Raw genomic sequence first — 20,112 nt, forward strand, 5'->3', positions numbered from 1 at the left:
GAAAATAATCTTTGATACTGTTGTTCTTATCTTGATTTTTAGCGATTTGATATGAAACTGACTGTTCTAATCTTTTCGAATTCTGAAGAAAATAAAGCCCTCTTTCTCCCTTTGCTGAGGAGGTATATGATGTGAAAGCTAGAAAAATAATTTCCCTGCCATCTATCAGAAGCTTTATAAAACACGACTAAAATAATAAACAGCACCCTCTTTATATGGCATTTAAAAGATTTTTTTTTATTATTATTTCAAATATAAATATTATGCTATATGGAAAAATATTCTTGCTATGTAAATGAAAAAGAAATATGTTGAGCATTTTAAAAGTATAATTTTGATTAATATAATAAAATAATAAACAGCTCCCTCTCTCTATATGACATTTGAAAGATTTTATTTAAGTTTTTTTTAAAACTATTTTAAATATAAATATGATGCTACATGAAAAAATATTTTTGCTATGTAAATGAAAAATAAATATGTTGAGCATTTTTAAAGTATAATTTTGATTTTCATTTATATTCTGTATTAAAATTTAAAATAAAATCATTTTATCAGTAAATCGTTTTATTGTAAATTGTCTAATATTTTGAAATTCAATTAATAAAAATTCCAAATATTGAGAGAAATCAATTTTTAAAAACAGAATTTCTTTAGCAATTACTATTTTCAAATATTATCCCAAAATTTTTTGAAAAATATATTATTGAGTTTATTATACTAGAGTTTTGTTCTAAAAATTCAAAAAATTTAAACATATTTTATTTATGCAAAACTCTTAAGACCCTTTTTGAATCCCGTTTTTAAAAAGTAAGTAATTTAACTGAGATTTTAAGTTAAAATGAACATTAAATATTGAACATTTAAATAAATTAAAACAATTTATATAAATTAAAAATGTCCTATTTTAACATTTATTATAACATAATACTTAAATTGTAATTAAAGTTAGCAAATTAATAAAATAAAAAAAGTATATTTCATAAAAAATTGTTACTTTGAACTAAAAAAATGTATGATTAAAAGGAGGATTTCAGCAATTTAAAGTACTTTTTCTTCTTATCTATAAATATATCATTATTTCTGAATGTCTTCATCATTTCTGAATTGCGTATTAATTTTACTTTTAAAGAAGGCTTAAAGAAAGGTAATTATATATATATGTATATAGTTATAAGTAGTTATAGTAGCTCATTTCAGGCTTCTTCCTAAAATGCCGTAATGCAAACAAGAACGTACCTTTATCTTTTTCCTGCTATTATATGAAATTTTTTTAACTACTTGTTTTTACCATCTATTATTAAAATAATAAATTTTTAGGAATCATGTAACATTAAAAATAAATATATCTTTTATCTAATAAAAGAAAAGTCTTTATTTTAAAATATGTGCTTAATACAACATATTAAACATTTTATAATAAGCAATTAAAATAAAAACATTTTTCAATAAATTTAAGAATTGTTCTAGTTATAAGTTGTAATAATTTTATTTTTAAGGGAAATAGTATTAAATTTCATCAAAAATATTTACTTCAAAACAAAGAATATAAACGGATTTAAATATTATGCTTCGAGAAATGCTTTTTAGAATAAAAAATTCTTATAAATATTTATTTAAAAATTTTAAAATATTTATTTCAAATCGAATTACTTTTTAAAACTATTTAATAAGCAATTCCAGACTTCATATTTAGGTTATAGTAAATTAATAAAATGCTAACTTTTTAATGTTTTATGTAAAAGTTCTGCAAATTTTAAAGAACAATGAAAGTGCATTTTTTAAATCGTAATATGCTAAATATTTTATGGATTTTATTCTTCTATCTTTTTTCAAATTTTCGAGTTAATAAAAAAAATTTTATACCAACTCTACACTTTCTCATTATTAATAAATCTATTCATTGTTACTTAAAATTAATAATGGCATACAATGAAGGTCTTGTTACCAATTAATAGTAGAAGGCAAAATGACACTTTTAGTTTTCGGGCCTGTATAAGTGACGAATTATATCGCCGCCTCTTTATGCTAAAAGGTAGAAGAAAAAGAAAATCGATAAAATATGCTTAATATTTTATTCTTCGCTTATTTTTTTATTTTCTTACTTACCTTTCTTTTTTTTCTCTTTTCCTCTTTTCTTTCTTTTTTTTATTGAAATGTAAAGTTAATATGTAAAGTGGAAGTTAAAAACATTTTTAAATAAACTTCATAGCTTATTATAAAGATTGCATCAATGCTAAGAACAAGTTTATGTATATTATAAGTAATTTAGTAGACTAATTTTATTGTAATATTATATGTGTTTTATGAAAATAATATACTAAAAAAGTAAAAATTATTTTCTACCTAAGGCCAGATGGTATTGGAACTGTGACTGTTGTAAAGTGATATTTTTGCCAATATTGAGGTACAATTACGAATACTTCTTGAAAACCGAATTACTCATTTTAGGTAAATATATTACTCTTTTCTTTATAATTTACCCTAAATTAGCTTATTATTTAAAATCCACTCGCAAATTTGTTCTCATAAGTTTTGGTTATCCTCTTAGAGGTTGTCTCTAATGTACCCGAGTTCCCTTTTTTTTCTTCGCCCTGGACTTAGTTCATAGCAAACTTTTATAAGTTTATCTGAAGCAGATCATATTGTTTACATTTGATGCAGTATGGCCAATTTTTGAAGCTCTACTCTTAACTCAACTTTTTTTTAAAAAAATTTTAAAATGTTGTTTAAATCTATTTATTTTGTAGTTTAGTGTGTGTAATTAAATGCTAAGGCTTTAATTCATGCCTCTAATATTCATTTTAATGTTCCTTTAATTTTTCTTTCAATGCGATTTGAAATAAACTGCCTTTTTTCTTTTTCATTTTTTAATTTTAGTTGATAAATATTCATCATTTCAGGATATTACTATTCAATTTTTAAGAATTTTTCAATATTATTTTGCTTACTTAAAGTTAATTAAAAAATTAATCTTAAATAATCTTTCAAAAAAATGAAAGAAAAAACATCATTTATAGAGCGAATTATCTTTTAAACTTCTGTGATTTCAGAATTTTTTATTTTATCAATTTAAAATTCCAGTTGAAGCAAGCCAGTCATTGGCAAATTGTTTTTATTCTGAAATGAAAACAGAAAAATCAGAAGTATTTATTTCATTTCGACTAAACAATAAAGGTATCTAAAGAATATAATTCTGCAGAAAAAAAGAAAAAAATTATTTGCATTTCTGTATTTTTCAGCTATTTTATTGCTTTAACTCTTTCATTACTGTTTTTTTAAATTTAAAATCTATAATTATGAAGATGCAAAGTATAACAGTTTGGGTTTTATCTATCATTTCAATTAATGTTATTATAATGCTTTTTTTAATTTATTGATTTTTTTTTTCGGGGAAAATAGTAATTTTCTTAAGTCATGAAAAATTCTTGGAATTTGTCATGGAAAGCCATGAATTGAAAATCTAAAATGTCGCAAATACCCTGTGTAAACAAAAAAATTTTGTAAGTGTTTTAAATTAAAATTATATTGTCTGTTTTCTATTCCTTCTTTTAAAACAGGTTTACTGGATATAAATATTATGACTTCTATTGTTTTTTTTTTTTTTTTTTAAATTCAGTTTACTCTACTGTTTATTATGAATAATCTTAAATAGATGAATTATTGTATATCCTGTGATTAAAGTCAACCCAATTTTGATTACAACATATCAAGTTTCTGGTATGGTCAGGTGTATAAGTCAACCACTATGTAAACCAAATAAGAAAATTTCTAGAATATAAATAAATAAAATTGTTAAATCTCTCTGAATATGATACGTTTACCCTTAAGTAAGGATGATGTTTGAGACCATCTCCAAAATATAAATTCAATTGTTATTGTGAAGTCTTTTTAAAAGTGTGGAAATACAAATTTTTTGAATGAGGATTAAAATTATTTTCTGTAAGACTCAGCAGATGAAGTTTTAAATGTGAGATCCGAATAAAGACACTGTTAATTGTACTGAATCTGACAGGTGATCTGAAATCTTTAAATTTGTAGCTTTATGGTCTGTCTTAAAAGTTTCCATTGTGTTATATTTTTTGAAATATATAACTTTTCTTAATCTTAATTTTTCAGAACGTATTTTAAGGAATTGTTTTTAAAAAAACCAATATATGTAAAGAAAATATGAGAGATAATTCAGAATTAATTATACATAACATAGTAAAAATAGTTTTTGAAAGGAGTAAATTGATACTGAGTTATTCATACATATCTTATAGTTTATAATGCATGAATATTTCACATTCAACGAATGCCCAACTTTACTATAATTGGTTCACCAAGAGTTGGCACTTGGCTCCACCTACTCGGGCGCAGAGTTAATTTTAGCGCTGGATAGGAGAAACATTTTTGCTGTTAAAAAGGAGACAACCCTTAATGCGCGCCAAACGCAAACAGTAAATTCTTTTTCACTTACTTACTTCTCTTTATCATCCGCTATTATACCTTTCATTACTCTGGCTAATTGAATATATATTTTAAATTTAAAAACTGCTGCTTTCCCAGCAAAATGTCTCAAAAGGGACTATCTTTTCACTCAAAAGAGAGAAATATCAAATCAGGGTGGCCACCCACCTGGAAAACCTTGAAAACCTGGAATTATCAGGGAATTTTTTTTATACTGGAAAAAACCTGGAAAAATCAGGGAAATATGGATAAAAACCTGGAAATTTTAAAGAAAAGCTGGAAATTTTTTCTTATATATTTTTTTTAATTTCACTAATTTAAGTTATTTGCTAATTTTCTTAATTTAAATTGTTTCATCCATTATACCCACATTTTTTAGACGGAACAAAAAACAATTAACTATGCTAAACTAAAAAACTGTGTGTTTAGATTGGAATTCTTTAAATGTTTTAATTTCAAATAAGAAAATAAAATCAAAAAAGTATAAATTTAAAGGAATTTTTTCTATTTTTGTTCTTCTATAGAGTATAGAACTGAAAATTAGACAATTTTACAATTCTGACATTTATTTTTTTATACTGAATCTCTTAAAATAAAAATGTTATTTTAAAATGCCATTATTTAAAAATTTGACTTGAGATATTGGTTTAAGGAAAATATGATCAGTGAATTTTATAAAAAGCACTGGTAAGATGAAATACAGTATACATTAAAGCTTTATATTGAAATGTAATTACAGTGATTCACAAAAGTGTTGATACACTTATGATATGACTTTCAATGAAATAAGACTATCCATTAATTAAAATAAATGTTTCAGAATATATATTTAATGATAAAAAATGTGTTCTAATCTTAACAAAACTGAAATATTTTAAATGACAATATGAAATATTTTGAAAACAAAGGAAAAGTTTATTTTTAAGGAATCAATCATCAAAAAGTGACAAAAACTTTATCCCACAAAAGTCATCATACACTTTTAAAGTAAAAACTCAGTCTATTAGTAAATCTAATTTTTCGTTAAATTAACATTTAGTGGAGTTTCTTTTAACATCTACAATAGCTTTTAAAGGTTGAAAATACGTGTAACTAGTTTTTTTTTTTTGTCTGGTGAAATTCGTGCAGAATATTTTTTAAAAATTTTTACAGAAACTTTTACAACACTCAATTGCAAATTTATGAATTTTTTCCACAAAATTTATGATTTTAATCTCTGATATGAAGTCCTTCTTTTAAGCATTTTATCACATATTGCGCAGTTCAATTGAATACAGTAAACTAATTTAACATATTCATTACTGATTTACCTCTTATGAAGACAAATAATCAAATTTGGTCTATTCTATTACGACCACAAGTCATTTTTAAATGATAAAATAAAATATTACGGAGTTAGCAAGCAAAAATTAAAATATAATTTTGCTGTTATAGGTTTGATACTAAATTGCTAATAAAGAAATGAAAAATAATTAAATAAAAAAAGCAATTGACGATAATTTTAATTCTGAGATCCAAAACATTTAAATGTACGATGACTTTCGTGGGGTAACATTTTTGTTACTATTTGATAAAAAAAATTAACGTTTGCTTTGTTTTTAAAATATTCCGTGCAGTTTTGCTAAGAATAGATTATACATCTTATTATCAAATACCCATTGTGAAATATTCATTTTAATTGTTGAATTTTTATTTCCTATTTCAATATAAGTTATAAGTGAGTGTGCACTTTTGGGAGCCACTGTAATTATTAAAAATTATTAATATATAATCACCTGAAACGGTTTTCTTTTCCTTAATGAAAATATATTAAACAATACTTATACAAGGTTTTATTGGTTATTCTGATTTTGTGATTTTGTAGGTACACTTTGAGCAAATACTACTTAAAGTAACACATTAAATTCAATAAAAACAATTAAAATTATTCAATAAAAACAATATATTCTGCAAGCTAAACATATTATTTTCTCCACGTCTTAATTTTTTAGAAATTAATGTTGTACCAGAACATTAAAAAATAATAAAAAAATATCTTGTAAAAAATATTTTTTTTTTCAAGATATGTTTTAAAAATGACATTTTGAATAAGATATTTTTTAATGCAGACACTCTTCTTGTATACAGCCTACACTTTATAAGAAAAAAGGAAAAAAACACAAACCTGGAAATTTTAAGATTTTTACCTGGAAAAGTCAGGGAAATTTGAACTCTGTTTTGAGTGGCCACCCTGTCAAATTTATGAAATATTTAATGTTAAAAAAAATACACATAAAGATTGCGAAATAAATATTTTTCTCATACGATTACCAAATAGCAACCTTCTTCAAGTTTGTTAACATCCTTTTCCCAAAAAATAGCAAAATAGTATCGTTGGAAAACCACGTGATGGAGGCGGAGCCAAGTGTCAACTCCTGTTGAATGAACTATACCAATGTATAAGTCGAACCCCCCTGATTTTTGTAAAATTTTTGGAATTTGAAAAGTTTACTTATGCACCAGGACATGCAATAGTAATGAATAGTTCTTTCCATTGAAATATTTTATTTTTAAAAAGTGAGTTTTGACAGTTTAAATTTAGAAATATTAGTGTGTTTACTGTATATTTTCTTATCAAAAAGCCAAAAATGTGTTTATGCATGTATCAGGTCTACTTTGATTTCATAAAGATAGGACTTTTTTTTTCAGTGCTGTTGCTGAAATTTCTTTATTTTATTTAATGTGTTTTTGGTGAAAAATACTGAGATTTGGTAAAATGCTTCACAAGTATTTTTCTTAAAGCAAAAATATGCAAATTTTTTTTAAAAAAAATATTGCTGACTTATATATTTAACAATCATTCTAATTTTTGAAGCTAATTAAGCCTGTGATAATTTTCAAAGAAAACTTTTTTAAAATTAAATAAACCTCTCTTACTTTAAATGTATTTTTTTATAAATTATATATATAAAAAAAAACTTTCCCTTGAAATTAATAACTTTTCGCATTTAAAAATAAAGGAATAATACATAAAAAGTTTGTCAATCTAATTCATCTATGCTTTATTCATTTTGTTTGCTTTTTTCAAAAATGTCCTTTTTTCTTGTTATAGCAAAATTAGGATATAATTGTGAAGAATACAGATGTTTCTATTCTAGTTGGAATAAAATTAAATTTGCAGAATTCGGAAATTTATTTAAACTAAAATGAAAGGAAAGAATAAAGAAGTGTGACAACATGCTTTAAAACTTGAAAAAGTATTCCTTTCGGCCTATCTCTCTTTCTCAAAATAGAATTGTCATTGCTTGGTGGTTTTTGCATTTGAAACCAAGCAGTTTATGTCATGTCCTACACTATGGGGATTTGAAGATTGCTAATTTGCTAAAAAACTATAAAATAAGTATAATATAAAATGTTTTGAAAAGTATAGGATTCATCCAAAAAATTTAAGTTCATCACTTAATATAATCTTATAGTGCTTTTTATCTTTCTTTTAAGGGATAATTTTTACTTTAAACAACTTGCTAATTTTTAAACTATGTCCTGAATATAAATTTTCAACCTTCAGTCAATTCTGGTCTACATGTATATTTTCTTTATAATTTGTGTTGGCGCAACTCTTTCTTTCTTCTTTTCTTTTGTTCCTTTACTCTTTGTGCTATATTTGACTTTGTGTAGAAATTGAAGCTGCAAAACAACAGCAGCGGCACCTCCTGAAGAACAAGAAACTTTAGAGTTTGCTAATTGAGCTTTAAATTTACATTTTTCCTGTTATTCCTTTTTGTGTTGTGTTTATGTAACTGCATGTAATTTTCATTTAAAATAATGTTCTTTATGTCACAAAAAAGTTCAGTTGTTTAAGAATCAAAAAAAATTTGGGTGCTTTAAAAAAATGAGTCAACTATATTCACTAAAAATTTTAAACCGATTTCGTTTTTGAATAGTTGAAAAAGTCGTTTGATTTTTATGTATTGATAAAACTTAATTGTTGAAAAAGTTCGGTGTCTAATATTTCCTACTTACTATCAAATTGAGCACTACATAGCAAATTTTAAATATGGATATCCTTCTTGTTCAATTAACTCAACAATTCATTTTAAGCAGTTGGTACCTATAATGTATATAAATTTCTCCTCTACAACGTCATCTATAATGCAAAATAAATAAACCTATAGATAAGGGTAAAACAAAAACATAAGAGTAAATTTTTTTGGAGAATCATGAAATAAAGAAAAATGGGAGTTCATAATTATGATTTCAAAGTTTACCCTCATCCTGCACTCAGGGGTGGAAGATCAAGTTTGTTATCCTAGACTGCTTATTTAAAATATTGCTTAAATCGTGTTGAAATGAATTTTACTTGTGTGATTATTATTTAAAACAATCCCTTTTACAGACAAAACGCATTTGCTTTTATATGCTTTATGAAGTTCTTTTGTGTTATTTATAACTATTATTTGTTATCAATTATTTTTATTATTTACTAAAGCATGTGTAGCTACTTGTAATATTAAAAACAATGTAGCTTTGATAATAATATTTTTAATAAATTATTTTAAATGTTTGGTGAATTCTATTGCTAATTCTTAAATATATTTTAATTTCAGCTGTTGTTGATTTCTTTTAAACTGTAATGTCACATTTTCCAAGATATGACTGCAAAACGAGATCCTGGAAGAAAATGATATGTGTAATTGGAAGGTGTATTATCCCATTTTTGGTTCGACTATGGTCAAAGAAAATTTGAAAGTGCTAAAGAAAAATTCTCATGTTTTGCTACTGCAGGATGGGAGGTTGCTGTGACCTTTCATACAGTTTCACTCTTGGCCATTCGTCATATTTATGAAAATTTATTTTCTCATGTTTTATTTAAACGTGACTTTGTTTAAATTTCTAATTTTTTTGTTGAAATTAAATTGTGAAACTCTAAGGATTGGTGAGCAATGAATAGAAGGGGGCATAGCCTTTAATGTAGTTAAAATAAACTAAGAAAAAAAAATATATATAGGCATAAAAATTGGAGTATTAAATAAAACTTAGAGAAAAGAGTGAGAAGATTGCTGGAAAAGAACTGCTTTAGAATTTTCAATGACTAGCGTGCTAGAGTAGAACCCTCTTCTGATTTTTAAGAAAAACATTAAGAACTTAGCAGCGATAGAAATTACTCATCCATTAAATTTGTGGGAGACTCTTACAAAATTCCTTCGCTGCCATGAGGAGAAAAAGGTGTTGACTAATTTATGCTGTGAATTATCATTAATTTTAAACTAATCATTTTTCTACATCTGTTTATATGCTGGTTTTATTTTATTTATTGACTTGGAAAAATTAGGCGTAAAGTCACGTTTACTATATCTGTATTTATTTTATTATTCATCACTTCAATTACTTCATTATTGACCATAACAAGCTTATGAATTGTGAAAATATTAACAACAAAATGTCTTTTTTTCCATGTAAGGTGATAATTTACTTAGTCATTTATAATTCAATCAAATACATTTCATTTTCAATTGCCAATTAGTTGTATAAATTGTCTTACCATATTAAGTAATGCTTTATCATTCTGTATTCATACTCATTTAAATTTTGAAATTGAATAAAAGTATTAGAACAAACGATAAAATTTATATTTAGCTTATTGGTTTTATTTAACTATTTTTTCATTATTTTATTTCAAAAGCATCTTTTTCTTGTCACACAATATATTTAATTTTTTATATATCTCAATTAATTATTAAATATTTCTTCAAACTTCAATCTCTGTTTTTTATCCGCGCATTCTGTTAAATTGATTTTAAATAAATCTTAGTTCGGGAACTAGGTTATTATTATTTTACAGATATAAACTTTTATTTTTCTTCAATAATGTATTTTTTCATGGCATGCATATCAGTAACTAAAGTTTACCATTTACTAAATAAGCAAGTAAGGTTTAAGCAATTAAAGTATATCCTGTCCTACGTTTAAGGCTCTTGATTTTAATTTTTTAAAGAAAAATTTTCTCCCCAGAGAATATTGTTTTTATTTATTTATATTTTAAAAAAGCATGTTTTTTTTTATGTAAGATGCTTGAATCCTTTTTTTCTTAAAAATTTTTTGTAAAATATTCTATAGTGAGAGAATTTGTTATCATGAGTGATATTGAGAAATTTTAATAATTTAGCTTTTTATTTATTTATTTCAGACATTTTTAATAATTTTTTGTGTGGCTTAGTTGTTTTTTTTAAGAAGATTTTATTAGTAAACTTTAATTCTTCGAGTAAACAAGTTCTCGAATATTTTAATATTTGTTTGATTTTACACCTTCTTTTAATGGAGTGAAAGGTTTTAATTCTAAATTTTTCCTTAAATTGAGTGGTTTCGTTCCTTTTTTTTAAAGAGAGTATGTTTTTTATATAACAAGACTTTATTTATTTTTAGCAAAAATTATATGGAACATAGTGAAAGAGCGTCCGGCAACCTAATTCCATACATTTCCCCATGGAAAGGCACTGCCACGCGTGTTTCGGAAGCAAGGATTGGGACCCTTGGCTAATCTTTCACAATCAAGTTTATTCTAGTTTGATTTTCCATAAGAAAATTAATTCAATTTTATGTCAGAGAATGTGAATTATTTATTTTTTGTAAATATTACTTTTATTTTACAAACCTACTTAACTAGCAATAAAATATTTATTTTCTGAGATCATATTTTAAATTTCATGTATTTTAAATTTGTTTTCTTTGTAACCTATTTATAAATCCTGATTCCTCTTTTTTTATTTTAGCATTTCTTACCTTCAGTCACCATACTTTTACATAAATGAAATTAATTAATAAGGAATTTTGCATACTTTGCCCTATTTTATTTGAGTGATTTTATGTATTCTTTAACCCTGTATTATATGTTTATTGACGAATATAAATTACTCAAAACTTTCACAAGAACCAACTTTCAAAATGTGTAATTCTGCAATATCATGCCATGACATGACGTATCATTAAATTTCAACCATTATTCAACTGTATCATAATTTATGTTGGGATTGGCTTTTCACCAGAAAATTAATTCTTGAAAGCATTGATAGCTCAATTAAAGATATAAAAATTAATTTACTTTCATTTTATGCTTTAAAATTTATTGTAAATATATAATGTTAAAAATCATGTTAAAATGAGAAAAACTAAAACAAAACTTGACATGCAATAAATTTTTTTGCACCATCAGAAATATTCAAGGACAATGATTGACATAACACGAAGTCTAATTGAGAGTATTGACCTGTAGTACACATATAAAAGAAGTATTTAAATAATTTCTGGAATTAAGCTGTGCTCCGTGCTGCACAATTTATTTTCTCATTTTAAAATGAGCTGAAAATTTGTGATTCGTTTATTTTGTTCAGCTTACTTAGTATGTTACCTAATGTATCTCTTATCTTTCATGAAATAAATGCTTATAAATAGCAAAACACTGTTTGGGCTTTTTTAAACTGTGTCTTTAATTTTGTTCAATGCATATTAAGTCTAATGAGTGTTCACATAAATTAGTTTATGTGAAATATTTATTTATACATTTTAAGAAAAATGATGTAGAGAGAATTTCCAAATTTCTAAAAAAATGAATTTATAAATCTTAAACATTTGCATTACACCTTTTTCTGGAGCCTGTAGTGTGAGGACTAATTAGTATATATTTGTACTGGTTTTCACGATGGAAGCATGTAACAAATTAAATAATTTACTTTTAACAAAGCAAGGTCGTTTTTGTTTTTCGTAAACCAGGAAATCCCTCATAGGAAAGAGTGTTCATAAATGAGTCAAATTTCAGTTAGTTTTGTAATATTTTCGATTTTATTTCTTTAGCTCAAAATTGTATGTTTATTTTATATATTTGGTTATCTGAAAAATTTATAAAAATTGGATTAGAAAATGCTTACTGTAAATAATAGATAAACAAAAAAATAGAAATTTAGCCCATTCAATTCCAACACGTGAGGTTGAATGTGCCATTGATAAATATGAATGGGCCACATGAAATTCTATTAAAAAGTAAGTATCAACTTCTTTTTTTGACTAAATATAACAGATAATGATTTATCAAAATTAATTTTACATCTGTTAAAATGTATATCCTTGGTCTGTCTTTGACTTGAAAACACTGTCCATCTGAAACAAAAACTTATTTTAATTAAATTTCAAGTAATCAATTTCTAATAAACTAATATTCTGAAGAATTTAACATCAGGCAACATTTTTCTTAAGAAATGAATATAAATTATGCCGTTTGAACTGCCATTTAATCTAAAATCTTTAACAGCCATTTTAATAGTTTCATACATCAAGAAAAAAGAATTCTAAATAGAAAAAAAAAAGCAAGCAAAAGCAAAATAATATTCATAATCAGGGCAAAGGAGGTCCATTCAGTCGAACGTATTACTTTTTGTACATGTATTCAGAATTCTGAAGATCATTTAAATTCAAGCATTGACACATTTAAAGTTAGTCTACAAAAGGTTTTCTAGTTGTCATTAAATAACAGATATTTTTTAGGTAGTATTTTGTTTGCAGAAAAAAAAAAAGAAGTTGCAAATTTTTCACATTTGATGTGTTCGACAGAGCAAGTAACTCCACTTATCGGTAGCATTTAAATTTATTTCATATAAATAAAAATACTTTTTCATACATTATTAGTGGCCAATTCATTACCACACTCCCCAATTTTTTATGTATATTACTTGTCACTTCAAAAGTTATATCTTGGCAAAAAAAAAACAGCAATGCAAAAATATAGATTTTGTTCCATTTATATTTCAAGCGTTTTTCATCAAATATTTAAATACTTATGTAAAAAATAATCTTTGTTTTATCAAAACAGATTTTAAGAATAACAGGTTTAAATTTAGAAAACTGTATTTTCAATTGAAATCACAAAACAGAAGCAGATTACATTAGTCTAATTATAAATTCGTAGCAAGTAATATGTATGCATATACGTATAGTATATATGCATATACAGATGTGCAAAAAACTACATTTTTGTACTTAATTACAACTACTTTATTATAAATATAGTTAACTACAAAAACTTATTTTTAAAAAATATAGCGATTACTTTCCTATCTTTAGAAGACGGACTTTGCTGGAGAACTTAAATCACACACTTGTTGAAAATGGTTTTGAATAAGGAAATTGTTTATTTAAACATGAATTATTATGAAATATTTATTCATGTTTACAGGAGCGAGTATGTAATTCTAAACCATTTTTAACAAATTACTTTAACCTTTAGCTTTATGTATTTCTCAACAGTATTTAAGAAACAGTAAAAAATCATAAATTATTTTCAATTTTGATAGGTATTTAATGCTTTTTTATTTACTCTAAAATACAAAGTGATTAAAAAATTACAGAAAATGTATATATTCCCTTCTATTGAATTAACATCAATGCTTCAGAAATGTACATTCACATATAATTTTAAACACAACAATAATTTTATTTTTAAAAGTGAGACAAAAATAATTATGCATTAAATAGAAATGATTTTTCATGTAAAAAAAAATCAACATAATGTTCTGAGAAGAAACTCTACAACATAGGAATTCAAATTAGCATTTGGTGGTTGTATAATGTCAAGGAGAAAAATATTTTTTTGACATAACAAGGGGTTCAACATATTGAGTGTATACTGTAATACACAATTCTCATTGCATCCTGATATATTTAAGTAAAAGCTTAATCCTTAATTAGAAAATAGTCTTTGATTGTTGAATTATTTTCCTTCTATGCATTTTTTAAGAGATATGTCTTAACAAAACAAAAATAAATTATATAAAAGCTGCTGCTCATAAGTCAAACATTTTAAAAAGGTAGACATTTCTTTATATTGCGGACAATTTTAGTTACAATAACCAGATATTATAATAATAATTTTTATTTTTATCCAACTTTTATCTGGGGTAGAAAATTCTTCATTGATGATACCACTACAATTCATTTATCAGTAAAAAAAATTGTGACAATTTATTACAAGTTTCCAGCCAACATTAGCCTCTATAAGTACGTCTTAGTATAAAACAGGACCTAGAATAAAACAACATATATTTACATATACATAATCGCATATATTTGATAAACAGATTAAAACTACATCTACTAATCAATAAACGCTATCTAAATTAATTTGATTTAAATTGTTCGATTTTAAATATCAATGAAATTTTCTTTCAAAGAACTAAGCTTGATAAAAAAAACTTGTTTAAAGAATGAGAAAATAGATATATAGTTTTTTTTTTTAATTAGGAGCAGAAAATTGTTTTAATCATTTATGTACTTCAATATCAAATTTATCTTCGAAGGGATAGCATAGAATAATTTTAAACTATAGCTATATCAGATAATGGACATAAAGAACATATAGAAATTATGTTATACCAATTAGTGCAAAGCAACTCGTTAAACCTATATATTAAATAGAAAGATCTAATGAAAAAAATATACATGCTTCAAATTGTCTGATTCAATTTTATAAAAAATTTTTTTGGTCCTATTTTATACTTTTTACATATGCTGTACTCTTACTTACCACTAAAAAATAAATAAAAAGGTAAAAATAAAAATTATAAAAAGAAAATGTATCATTTCTTGAAGATACATGTTAAGGGAAAGCTGTTATTTTATAGAATATATATCCAAGGTACTTAATTCACTTTATATACAAGCTTACTACTATTTCACTGCAACTGTTTCAGTTTAAATAAATTTCAATTTAGAATTTAATGCTACTGTATTTAATTAAAAACTTCTTAAATTTAGAAAATATGTCCAATAGTACGTTAGTAGACCTATTTGATTGAAACACTGATAAGTATTGAACAATAGAAGCTAGCACTTGACTTGAAGAAAAGCCACAGTTTAGGGAAACATAACTTTTATTGAAGAACACAACGATTTTGTGTCACTTTGATGATTGTTCTCTCTCTAAAAATTAAATATTGTACCCTCTTTCCCTGCCTAAGACCTGTTTTTATCCTTCCTCTCGGCAACGACGTTAGATATATGTTATGGTAAATGACCGAAGTCTCGAAAATGTCGACATTCACCGGTGAATGTCAACAATCACATAGTCGCTTTGGTGAATGTCCGAAATATTTATTACATTCGATTTGATATGAATTTATTCGTGGATATATTTATATTTATTCGATATTTTAATACTTACTGACGATAGATCAGAAGAAACATCAGTGTGTGGAGTATCGGACCATACATTTACATTTGCTCGGTATACCCTACACTGATGTTTTATTAAGGTTAAGTGCCACTGCCCGGTATACCCGACACTGATGTTTTTTTAAAGTCAAGTGCCATTGCCCGGTATATATTTGCCCGATACTCCAAACACTGATGTTTCTTCTAATCTATCGTCAGTAAGTATTAAAATACAGAGTAAATATAAATATATCAAATAAATATAATAATATCAACGAATAAATTATTATAAAATTGGATATAACAAATATTTCGGATATTCACCAAAGCGACTATGTGATTGTTGACATACACCGGTGAGGGTCCGAATGTACAAGAATGTAATGAAATATTCGATCTTTCACTTACGTATTTGGTGTTTGTCGACATTCACCAGTAAAAGTCAACACCCACCTTTTTCGGTCATTCGCCGTAACATATATATAAAAGAATGCATCAACGTGACACATAAAAAAAAGCAAGATACTAAAAGAAAGAGCCAAAACAGATTTACAAAGACATATTGTTACCTCAAAAGACATAATATAAAATTTATCATTTAATTCAGTCAATTGAGCATGAAAATATTATACAATCGTATAAACTTAAAATACAATATTCTGTTAATCTTTAAAGACATTCTAATTTATAAAATTTGCAACACAAGAAAGATTTTTTTTTTAGAGTAGCTGACTCAATTTTAACTGTTAAGTCTTTAAGATGATTTTGATGTGCAAGACATTCCAAAGATTAATATTTTTCAGAAATATTATTTCAATGCCCAGCACTTTTGGCAACATATGGCACGTGACAGGCACTATTGTTTATTTCTGTTTTGTAGGTCCCATTAAGGTGGATCAACGTCAACCCTAAAAGGACAGATAGATTACATCTATGCACTAAGCTGGATTCGAACCCAGTACCTTCCAGGTACAAGACCAACTACAGCGTGGTCAGCACTTTAAAAAACATAAAACACCATATTTGAATTTAAAAAACATAAAACACCATATTTGAATTAATTGTATTAATTTATTAACACAGAAACTGTTCTACACGAACAGTTTCTGTGTTAATAAATTCGATTAAAAGCACAATAAAATTGGACATATATCCAAATTTTAGTACAGTATTTATTTCAAATTAATGCTTGAAATTGGTTAGGATCAGTGACTTACATTTTGTACCAATATGATATTTAAACATAAAATGCCAATTCTATACGTGTAATTATATTCTTCTCAACAAAAACTACAAATTCAATAGTATACAAATCTTACTTTCTGTTTTAAATTAATTATAATAAAAAAAAAAAGTTGTGTTACCTGCAATAGTAGGTAAAAAAGAAACGAAATTGATTTACAGCATTTTTGAAAACAATTTACAAAAATAGCACCTTTTTTTAAATTAACTTTTATTTAGTACACACTTAAGTACATTAATATTGATAAAAATGATCCAGAAATTAAGCATTCAATGTACTTTTTATTCCCATTTAAATTATAATTGATTTATTTTAAGAAGAAAGAATACAGTTTTCCACTTGATTAAAAGAACAAAGCACTATTAATTCAGGTTATAAAGTAGCAGTAAAGCATAAACAAATAATTCATATAATGAGGCTTAAACGGTTTAACTCTATTTAAGTTGATTTGAAATGAGGTCAGGAATCTCCAAAGACAGTATTTGGCCGCTTTTAATCAAATAGTAAAGAAATAGAATAAAAATGCCCTTTTAACACGAAAAAGACAGTCTTACAGTAACAATATTTTACGAAATCAGACGCAAAAATGCACTTTCTTTGAGTAAATCAACCTAATTTTTTTTAGTGATGTAGATGTCTGACCCCCAAGATATTGGGGGCAGCCGGAACTCTGGAAGTACGGTTCCAATGGTTTGGACAGAAGATAATTCCAAAATTTGGATCCCTTCATGTTAAATTTTTTTTGTTGAGTACTTTTTAAACGAATTGAAAAATTTTTGTTCACAATAGTAAAATTCCTTTATTTAAATTTAATTCCACTCAAAATATATCTTGTAGTAAAGGATATCTTTTTTTAATTTAATGTAAGTCTTAAAATTTTAGAATTGTATAGTAGATATTTTTTTTTTATATCATTTTAAAGAATGCAATTTTAAATAGCAAAATTTCAGTAAAATCGGTCAATTAGTGAAAAGTTAAATTTTGAAAACAAATTTCTACCTTGCAGTTCAATTTTTCGACTATTATTAAATAAAATAATTAGCATTTACTATAAGTTATATTTTGCATAGAATTTTCTTTTGGATAAACGATCTTTATAACTGAGAGCAAAAATTTTTCAAATTCTTTTTATAAGTTTTCGCGATATGGTGAAATACACACAAAGTAAAATTTACATTAATTGTTCTAAACTTTGGACAGCTCTCTTGACGAAACTATTGGGACATTACCTCCCAGAACTACAACGTACTGCTGTGCTAGTTTTGGAGCTCCGTCTTTCGATAGCGCTATGCATACTCTCCAGAAAAACTTTAGTTAAATAGCAGATATATGAGAACGATAAAGTGTAAGCTCGATCACATTTTCATTATTTATTCATTTTGTACACGAAACTAGCGTTAATGTAATATATTAAACTTTTTTTAAAATGAAAATGTATAATCCAAAAAGCAGAGCCGTTTAGCAGAGCCGCTTCATTAGGGGGCTCTTTATGAGTAATTTCAAAGAAAAAATTTAACTTTTGAATAATTTTTATTTTACGAAAGTAAAACATTGATACATTATTATAAAAGCTTTATTTACATTATTTTCATCAAAAGTTTAAGGTAGCAATACTTTTTACGCGCTTTGAGAGAATAAGTCTTCTATCACATTGCTAAAATCAATTTCCTGCACATCATTTTCAATGCTCATGATGACTCATTTTTTCTTAAGTCATTTTTTAGTTCATTTTTAATCAAGTTCAGAATGGAGAATAAACGTGCTCCGCTACATATAGTTACCATGAGTGACAATTGTCCAATGCCACGCTTGAAAAAAATATGATAACGTCAATGTATGGAAAAGTGTCTTCGAGATTGTTGTTTTTTACTATTTTATGCATCTATTCCAAATTTATCTAATTTATTCTCCTAGGCCAAATCATGCTTGAAATGTTTTAATTATAGCTCTTACTCCTTTTCGTTTATAATACTGGCTTAAAATGTTCAAAATTTATAACGGTGAAGCGTTAGTTCCTTGGACTTTATTTTTTATTCCATTATGCGATCTTTCACTAAGAAAGACACTTGATTTCAAACACAGAACACATTTCGCATGCTAAACTATCTTGAAAATATTGTAAAAGAAATTAAAAAAAATAATATAATATAAATAAACTATTTTTCCCTGGATTTAATTTTTCGGGAATTTTCGAGATTTTAAGCATTATTTGAAATTCCCCGAATAAAAAAAATTATTTTTACTTATAGGATCCTTTAATATATCGAAAAACACATTTAATAAATAATATAATGCAAAATAAACAAAAGAAAAATTTTTTTTAAAAATAACCTCTGCCGAGGTTCGAACCCGCACCCTTTCGCTTAAAGCGTCAGTCACTGGACCACGTTTATATGGTCATCGTCATCGTCAGTCACTTAGTCGTTGGACCACGTTTATGTGGTCATCGGGCTACCACATAGATTCAAGTACCTTCTCCCGTTTACCATCTCCCAAATTTCCATTTAATAATAAAGGGAGTTCGATTGACTTGAAATGTGAACCTTTTTCCCGCCATTTTATTTTATTTTTTTATTCCATTATGCGTTCTTTCACCAAGAAAGACACTTGATTTTCAGCATGGAACACATTTAGAATGCTAAACTATCGTGAAAATATTGTAAAAGGAATTTAAAAAAATAATATAATAAAAATAAACAATTTTTCCGGGATTTTTCCAGTTTTTAAGCATTATTTGAAATTTTTCGAATAAGAAAAAATTATTTTTTACATATAGGATCCTTTAATATATCGAAAAACACATTAAATAAATAATATAATGGAAAAAAAGAAAAGAAAAAAAATGTAAATAATTAGAAAAATAGACCTCTACCGGGGTTCGAACCTGCACCCCTTCGCTTGAGGAGTAAGTAACTAGCACGCGGTCTTATCCGTTGAACCACGTTTATACGGGGATCGGGTTACTACATAGATTCAAGCACCCTCTTCCGGTCTGCTAAACAAAATACATAAGGGGCGTTTGCGGACCCCCTAATAGGTCTATAAAAAATTTTCTTTGTAGGGTGGTGCGGCTCATAGAGGACAACTTTCCGTCCGAATTTGAAAATTATAACTACATATTAAAGGGAGTTAGACGGACTCGAAATTTGAACCTTTTTTCCGCCATTTTATTTTATTTTATTATTTATTCCTTTATGCGTTCTTTCAAAAAGAAAGACGCTAGATTTTAAACATAGAACACA

The 20,112-nt window shown here is 25.7% G+C and overlaps 1 protein-coding gene across 6 annotated transcripts in view; it reads left to right on the top strand.

The window, feature by feature from the left end:
• The window catches only part of LOC147816995 (uncharacterized), a 100,171-nt gene extending 90,189 nt beyond the window's left edge, over window positions 1-9,982 (top strand). For all 6 annotated transcript variants that reach the window (XM_087153407.1, XM_087153413.1, XM_087153416.1 and 3 more), the window contains 2 exons: window positions 2,352-2,451; window positions 9,039-9,982. The gene's annotated coding sequence lies outside the window, so the exon portion shown is untranslated. The remainder of the gene's footprint in view (window positions 1-2,351; window positions 2,452-9,038) is intronic.
• The last annotated feature ends 10,130 nt before the right edge of the window (window positions 9,983-20,112 follow it).

The sequence above is a fragment of the Parasteatoda tepidariorum genome, chromosome 1 (assembly GCF_982258835.1).
Source record: "Parasteatoda tepidariorum strain Cologne lab strain chromosome 1, Ptep-v5.0, whole genome shotgun sequence".
NCBI classification, from domain to species: Eukaryota; Metazoa; Arthropoda; class Arachnida; order Araneae; family Theridiidae; genus Parasteatoda; species Parasteatoda tepidariorum.